Source organism: Durio zibethinus, chromosome 25 (genome assembly GCF_047325235.1).
Source record: "Durio zibethinus cultivar Kanyao isolate XHJ-2024 chromosome 25, ASM4732523v1, whole genome shotgun sequence".
Lineage (NCBI taxonomy): Eukaryota > Viridiplantae > Streptophyta > Magnoliopsida > Malvales > Malvaceae > Durio > Durio zibethinus.
The window spans coordinates 7217439-7227203 of NC_143186.1; positions in this window are offsets into that span (position 1 = coordinate 7217439).

Below are 9765 nucleotides of genomic sequence, written 5' to 3' on the forward strand. Positions count from 1 at the left end.
AAAACAATAAAAATGTAAATCTTGTTTAAACTTATTGGTGACAACCAAAAAAAGTTGTTTGAGAACTAAGAATAATGAAATAAAATACATTTTCTCCAATAATGATAATGTTAGATTAACTTCCCAATAGAAAAACACATACTTGAAATGTACCATCAAAGTTAGAATCACTTTTACATTAATAAAATAGTGCATCAATCACCATTTTTTTTTTGTCAAATTTCATTAAATTGTTTATCTATTGTTATTACCAGTGTTCTTAGCAATCTGACATTGTTCTAAAACTTGTTAGTAAGCAAAACAGGTGAGGATTGACCATCAAATGCAAAAAATTTATAAATCTAGAATCAAACATAAGAAAATGCAAGCTTAACATGCAATAGATTAACTAACCTTGATATACACCAAGCACAGTTGCAATAAGGAATCTTGAATTTGGTCGACCCTTTACTTTTGGCTTCTGAAGTTAAACATGAACACTTTCCATGTCAGCTTGTGATTTCATTTTAGCTGTATCTTTTAAAAAAATAATAGCTATTCTGTTTTCTATTTTTAGATCTATCTAAACTATAAAAACATATTTAAAACCAGATAAGTTAACAAATTTTCCATTAAAAATGCATAGATAATTTAAAATCACCAAAAGGAAATCTTAAAAAAAATGACTTACAAAATCTAAAAGAAACTTATCCATGTTAAAATTGAAAATCACAAAATTAAAAAAATTATACACAGAATTGTAAAACTGATGTAGAGAACCATTAACAATCAATATGATTGTGTTACCTTAAACTTTGTTCAATGTCAAACATAATAATAAAATGAGACCTATAAAAAGGATTCATGAAAATATTTCTGAGATTTTTTTCTTAATATGCTAAATAATCATTTTCAAAACTGCTAGTAGGACGAAAACTAAAGTTAAAGACTTTAGATCAAATAACTAAACAAGTCAATAATACTTCTTACTTCAAACAACCAAAAAGTTCAACAATGAAAAACAAACAAAACAACCCATCATATTATCTATATTGTCAAATAGTGCCTCAACGTACCAAGAATCCAACAACATGTTTTATGTGCTTAAATTTGTCCCATAATGAACTTGCATTTTACAATTCAAGGCAAATGAAGGTAAAGCATAAGCATAGTTATAGGCCTTAAGTAAGCCATTAAAAAAATGCAAATAGTCCAGCAATATTACATAGCAACAACTCCATGTGTAAGCACAAATGATCATTACAACAAAAAAAGTTACCTCTTCTTTTGCTTGGTAGCACTAAAACTCTAACTTAGATTACCCAACCTTAACATATTGTTTATTGTTAAATGTACAATATTTATGGCTTAAAAGAAAGTTGAAAAATGATAACAAATTCAATATAACCAAACCATTTGAATTAAAATGCAAAGGAAAAACAATAAAAAAAAAGCAATTTATCTATTAAACAATTGTACATTAATGTATTAAAATGTTTGAGAAAAGATCTTCTAGATAAGAATTAAAGGCACCTGAAAACAAAGCAATTGTAAAAACCTCTGTGCATTTAATTGAAAATCAAGATTAATGGTAGTAATGAAAGTTTGTGGAGTAAACTGAGAAAAGAAAAACTTAGGTTCTTTACAATTCTTATTTCAAAGTATTGAAGAGGGTGTTGAGGCTATTAATAATGCTTTGTTAGTAAGTTAAAGGAAAATCTTTGTCAAAGGATCACCCAAATCTTAATATACTTCCCTTAAAAATTCTATGTGCCTAAAATTCAATATGACTAATTAGAAAATATTTAAAAAGATTAAAACAAACTTAAGTATAGCTAGTTTAAAAAATTAAAGTAAATTACTTATTTCTTATTGTAGGCTTTCATGTTTTTTTCATACTCAACTTTTCGTTTCTTTGCCTTAGCAATATAAGGTTGTTTTTCTTAAAACTATTTATTTTAAAATAATCAATAAGCATATTTACAGGTACTTTTTAAAAGATTTTTAACACTGAATAATAAAATACTTACAGCTTCAGACATGCTTTTCCATTTGTCTCCACCAATTTTGCCAACCTGAATTTAACTACAAAAAGAGAAAGAAAAAGCAAAATTAAATTAAAACAAAAGAAACCTGTAAACAAACAACAAAAACCATTGTTTACACTTATAATAGCAATAGATTTATTTTTAGAGTGATCTTTCTAGTATTACAAGCATACAAATAAGGAAAAGACATTCAGTTTTGAAGCAGACAAAATGTCCCCTTATTAATTTATAAGAAAAATAGGTCAATGCTTTGAAATAGTTTTTTTTTTTTTTTTTGAAATTACACTAATAATCAAATGTTACATTCATATAATGAATTGTATAATCAACTATTACATCATAATCAACTAATGAATTGTGTCTATTTAACTAAATAACTAAACTTATAGAAAATAAAATTTAAAATTAAGGCCTTAAATATTAAACATAGTGAGACTTGAACCAAACACAATGCCTTCAGAATAGTTACTTCATACTAATTACAATATTATTATTAAGTATAATAGTTTATGAGAAAAGTGGAAAATATGGTGATAAGGATTATTAGTAAAAATTAAATAGATAGAGCAGAGAAGGTCTTTCAATTTAAACTAAGTATATACTAATTAATTACTTAATGACTAATTAATTACTTAATGGCTAGCATATGCTAAATTTGTCTCAAATTAATCAAACGCTTTATTATAATTTAACAATCCAAATTTCCTTACTCATAGCTTTTAGGAAAAGAAGCCACATCACCATTACTATTAGTTTGTGCAAGTTATTTACATTATAGATAAAGACATTTGCTATTTTAAAACTTGTAAAAATTGTAAATTTTAGATTGAGTAGTGAAGCTAAAATTTTCTATACCAATGTATATATATAAATATATATTTAAATACATTATTTCTTATAATCATTTCAAAATCTATTTAACTAAAGATGAAAATTTTAATACTATCGGAGAAAATCTTCTTATTTCCATTAAAAAGTTTTTCATCCCTAAAATTGTATTGCAGGCCAGAGCAACCAGACCATAAAGCAAGAATCAATTTGCCATTTGGTGAGTATAAAATAAAATTCTATTATATATAAGTGGGTTGATTACAATTAATGTAATTAATAGTTACAACAATATCACATCACTATTTGAATTAAATTTTATTGGATAGCTTTTTAAAGTGGTTTTTTTTTTTAATCCTAGTAGTGTTTCGGTAATATAATCAGTCAACAGGATATGTAAAATTCTAAATTTGTTATTTCTTCCAACAACCAAAGACTTTTCATTAAAAAAAAAATAAAAACTTAATTTCTTATACATTTACATTTTACGTATTGACACCACTTTAATTTTTTCTCGAGAGAAAGGCTACCAATTGCCTCAAATTTTGAAAGCCACAACCTTGCATGGATTTTAGAGAATAACGGATTAATTGATGTTGACAAAAAAAATTGAAAATTAAAACCACCAATTGGCATGGAGTGATGCAAATTTCCCTTCAAACAAAAGCTTTTCATCAATTAGCTTTCGAAATATAAAAAACTTTTAAAAATTAATAAATCTAAAAAATTATATACAAGCAAAATAAAAAAAATATACTAAACATGCAAAGAAAGAAAAAAAGGGGAAAGGAAAATTACCCATTTACAGTGAATTCAATCTTAGATAGACCATTGTAGAAAACCAAGTTCAATGTTGATTTTTGTCTACTTTTTTTACCTAAAAGATAATATATTATATCAGTTGATAGTACATGCAAAGAAATCCATACATGAAAATAGAAACAACTTACAACACAAACTCAAACCAAACTTATACTCAAAACTCACCCCTATCTACATCAAACAAAAAGATAAAAAAATAAAAAGATAAAAAAAACAATTAGATAAACAAATCAAACACATTCAAACCCATAACACATTTTCATACACATTTTTTTTGCATGTACAAAATCAAATCAAGTAAATGAAATAAAATTGCAAAGAACAAATGGTTTAAATTTATTGATTGATGATTGAATTGTCTTTACTTTACCCTAGAAAATTTCAAGAAACTATATACTAAATCTGTCACAAAAGTGTAAAGAACAAACAGTATACTATAAAGAACTTGTCATAAGATTCACAATAAAAAAACACACAAAAAAAAGTAAAAATCATAGTCCTTGCAAATTGTGAAGAACCCGACAAAAATAGAATATAAAAAAATAATAAGAGGCAATTTCAGTCAAATGGTGAAAGGCTTAGATTGTTGGGGCAAAGATTTTATTGATGAAAGAAGAAAAGAGAAGAGAAGAGAAGGAAGAAAGGAGAAGGAGGAAGAGAAGAAGAATGATGACCAGTGGCTAGGTAAGACCCATATTTGACTAGGAAAGAAGAAAAAGAAAAGAGAAAAAAAAGAAAGAAAAATAAGGAAAGAAGAGAGGAATGAGATGAAGGAGAAAAAAAGAGAAGAAATAAATGATAAAAAGAAGGAAAAGAGAGGAGAAGCTTGTAGAGAAGTTTTAATTTTTTTTTCCAAATTTGCCCTCCAAATTTTTTTAATGACATTGATAAGCTGTTAAGTAAATTTAGTTGCGGATAAGTTTTAATATAAGTATAGATATGATGTGGTATTGCTTAATGCATAAGTTAGAGCTTAAAGGAAAAGCAAATTAAATTAGATTATTGTGAATATTGTTTTTATTTATTTTTAAAATTCATTTTATTCTCATGCATATTTAAAAATTTTAAATTAGGAACATATTTTAATAATTTGATAACTTTAAAAATAAAATCTAAAACATATGGATTAGCAAAAAAATTTTGTAAATTTAATTTTTTTTATATTTTATCATTTAATTTAATTAATTTTATAAAATTAATTATAAGTGAAAGTTCTCCTGATAATGAAATTAAGAAGAAAATAAGAAGGTGATCATTTCGAAAATTTCTAAGTTAGAAATTTTTTCAAATTAATTTTACTAAATATATTAGAAGGATTATTTTAGAGATTTTCCAATACATGAAAATTTTATTTACTTGTCCCAAAATATATTTAATTAAATAATAAATTAAGTTCCTATGATTAAATAAAAAAAAAAGAACATGAAGGTAACATGTGATCACCTCAAAAATTTTTAAATGAGAAATTTTTCGAAAAAATTTTATCAAATCTATTGAGAGGATTTTTTTAGAAATTTCCAGTTGTAAAATAAATTTAGATTAATAAATAAATATGAATAAATAAGACAATTAAATTAAGACTAATATTATGATAATATAAGATTAATTGAAACCAATGATGGACTGCTAGTATAGCTTGGCCCCCTCCAAGATTTTGAACACCCTATATTATATATTACAATTATTACATTTAAATTAAATTAAATTAAGTTGGTTCACATTAAAATTATTATTTGTTAATTTTATTTTTAATTTTTAGTTTAGTTTTATGCATTGTAATTTTAAAAAATAAAATTATATTATAATTTATTTATTATTTATTGTACTCATTATTCACAAACCTTTAAAATAATAAATTTGTTACAAATATTAAGTCACATTTATATACATTTAAAAAAATAACTTTTTTAATTTTTTTAACAAGATTTCAAATATTCAACCAAGTACCAAAATTATATATATATATATATATATATATAGAGAGAGAGAGAGAGAGAGAGAGAGAGAGAGAGATTTTTCAGCTAAACACTTACATTTTAAATCTTTGTAATCTTTTTCAATTTTTTTTATTTGATAAAATCTAAAATGAACTATTTTAAATTTTTGGATTCTTCATTTTTCTTGAAATATCTGTGTTCAACACATTTGCAATAAAAGTATAAAAGTTGAATAGTTCAAATATATAAAAAACTTTAAAATGTATATATTGGTGTTAAATACACACTCAAATATAACATTTAGTCTGCATTTAAATAACATAATAAATAAAAATACATATACAATTTGGCCCCTCCAAAATCAAACATCAAGATTTGGAATTAATTTTAAGATAAACATTAGGGGAATATTATAACAGTCTATAAACATAATCGAATTTTTTAATTTAATTCTGAAAAATCAATAGAAATTTATTCTTTCTAATGATCTTTAACCAAACTTAAGATCTTCTTAATAGAGGTATATTTTTTAAGTAACCAATCACATTTAATTAAAATAATTGATGACAGCTTTTAAATTTTAAATCTAACGTTCGAATTCATGAACATTATGAATATTTGGTTTTGCTCGGATCTTTCCATAGATAAATTCACCTAGGAAATTGTTCCCGTAGTGATCTGGAAATGGCTTTCGAGCACAGAGGTTCACTGGGCTGAAGCTAACTGGTTTACATGGCCTTCGCTCGCTTTCTTTGGGCTATTTGGATCCACAGAAACCAAAGGTTATTCCAAAATGTTTCTCCTAACCCGTGGACCATCCTCTCCCACTATAAAGCCCAGGTCTCTTCGATCACTAGCCATGGATGGAAACCTTAAAATACTCAACTTCAACCCAAGACCTAAGTCAACATCGCCCCTTTATCACAAAGCAGAGATGACACTGGAGAGGGAAGAGATTTTTGAACAATCTTTGTGGAAACAAAAAGGAACAGGAACAAACAGTGGGATGGCACTTGCGCCTTCATGATTGACAAGGGAAATTCTCAGGTCTTTTGTAGGACGGACATCGCTGCCTTCAAAAGTCGAGCACAATTAGAAGTAGTCGGGGAGGGTCTTATTAAACTCAAAGAAAATAAAGTAAGCACTGGTTACTGCCTTGGTAGGCATATATAGTACATGGTGCAAATTGTTGGAACCAAGCTACAAGACTCATTGGACCATCCACCCAGGGCAGGTAGAAGTGTTCATGAGTCAGACCAGATTCAAACTAAGTTTATATCTAATATTAATAGTTTATATATTCAAAAAAATATAGTTTAATTTGAAATTTTAAGTCTTAAAATTTTTTAAAATTTGACCTAAGTTAAAAAAATAATTTCGAACTTATCTATTAAATTTAATTTATATAATAAAAAATTAAAAAAATGTGATTAAGTTAAGTTTAATGAGATTATATTTAATTTATCTATATATAAAAATAAAATAAAAATTACATAAAAATAAAATTAAGTTTAATAAAATGTACATAATTTTTATTTTTAATTTTATATATATGTGAATTAATTTATATATAATTTATATGTAAAAATAAAAAATTTATATGTGTGAATTCAGATCGAATGGATTAAGCTTAAGTTTTAAATTTTTTTATCTAAAATTAGATTTACAATGTAAATAAATTTAAAAATTATATCCAAACCTATTTAAAAGATTTTAATTTTTTATCTACACTTTCTTAAAATTTGAACAAAATGTCAAATTTAGACAAATAATTCGTCCATTGAACTGTTTACTAGCAGGCATCAGACTAATGGTGGTGTAGACAGAACGTTAATCTCATTTTCCATAAATCATGGCACCCAATTATGAAGGAAGTCAAACGGCTATCAAACGCTGCCAAAAATTATTTTATATTCTTTAGTTGGCCTTATGCTATTTGTTTTTTGGGGAACTTTCTAATGCTTTTCTATGTGTAATCCCTTTTCTTTTTTTTTTTTTCTTAAAAAAAACCTGTTTGAATATTGAAACAAAATGAAATAGGATTTATGAGTTGACAGATCATGCATGTAATATATATATATATATATATATATTTAATAATATTAATTTATAAATTTTATATTTTATTAGTAAATAATATGCTATTATTTTATTAATAAAATAAAATAAAAATATTAATTTTTTATATATTTATTTTAAAAATTAATATTTATTAATTAATAAAGTAATTTAATTTAATTCATTAATATTATATAAAATTTATATATTAATAATACTTTAAATATAAATTATATATATAAAATATAGGTACGTATGTACCTATAAAGCCCATAGAGGAGTGTTGGCAGCCTTTGGAGGGAAACTAATCGACCTACATATCCATATACGTTTCCATGATCGTGACACCCACACATTTTTTACAAAAGAAAATGGAAGAAAAACTTTACATGGAATGAAGCAGGTGAACTCTGCCGACTGATAGATGAAAGTTATGATGGTGATACAAATGAAGACAACTTGCGTACTTCAGGATGGCGGCGTTGAATAGAATTCGAATGGGAAAAATAATAATTTGCAAAAGGAAATACAAGTAATGTGAAAGAGACAATCAACTCGCCAGTAAGTTTGGATTTTACTGGATAATAGTCAACAATGCTCATGATGTTTACGGTACAACAACCGATCCATTTTGTTGATTAAGTTGGTCCAATAATTTTAGTTGATTTTGAACCACAATGAATTAAATTGAGGTCAATTTTTTAAAATTTTTTAATTTTATTTGGGTGATTCAAGTTTAGACCATTTTGTTCTAATTAAATTTAGTCATTTTGTTTTAGATCAATTTTATATAAATTAAAATTTAGACCTAAGTTAATTAATTTTGACCATTTTACTTAAAACCATTTTAGTTAAAATTTTTTGTTAAATATTTTGCTCCAAAATTGATGGCTTCATTAAGTAAAATATTAAGCCTAGTTAAATGGGTAATAAATAAATTATTTGAGTAATATGTTTAGCCCGATTTCAATAATTAAAATTTATCTAATCTGTCAATAATTCATTTAATTCTATAAAAGCCCATTTAATTAATAAAATTGCCTTACTATTTGAATATTCACTTTAAATAAAATTAATTGATTTTGTCTAACTTATATTTTTAAATATGCATCAGATATAGAATATTTTAATTATATTAAATTTTGGTTTGATAATTTTGTGAATATTGTTAAATTTCAAAAATCATTAATTGAAATGATCAAAGCATGCGTGTTGTGGGAGTAATCATGAAGATTTTTGAGAATTTTCTAGTAATTTATTTTGAACTAATAATAAGACAATTCCTTATGATAGCTACAATATTTACCAAGATCTATAAATATAGTAACACTTTCCCTATTAGACTTGTTATTATTTTGAAAGATGCTTAGTAAGGAAAGAATTCTAGTTAGGATATAACGTGATTTAGCTATCTTGTCAATAGCAAGTCATTCCAGGCTTATATCCAACCAATTTTGTACTATCTTTTGTAGTATGCTATAAGAAAATCTTAAATTCTGAATTTAATAGAATAACTATTATGGCATGATTTTGTTTTGAATGCTTGATACAATTTGAGTTATTCTATGAAGCCTCAAATCTCGATTTTGTCATTGAAACTATAATTTAACAAGATCATTTTGATAAATAAAATGAATCACTTTCCACAGTTTTGGGCATAATGAAGTCGAAAACATCCTTGAGAGTTGATCACCTTTAGTACCACTTTTAAGAGCTTGATTAAGGACTAAAGGATAGTGTGTTTCCTAAAGACACTTTAACTCGAATTGTTTGATGATATATGGGTATACCATTAGTAAATTCTTCATATGGAGTGTCTTGCACACTAATAATTAAGGATGGCATTAAAAATCAATTTAACAAAGTTTCATAATGTTGAAATAATGAAACACATAAATCGTTCACTACTATCATACTCGATACAACAAGTGGTTTTTGTGAGTACATTTTGAAAATGATCAATGTTAAAATAAAGAACCAATTCTTACTATGGTAGATTTTTACATTGTTTTCTTATGGGGTAATAATGTACAATCCACTCATAAAGTACAAAGGAAGCATATAGGATTCAAATATCATAAGTGTTATAACCA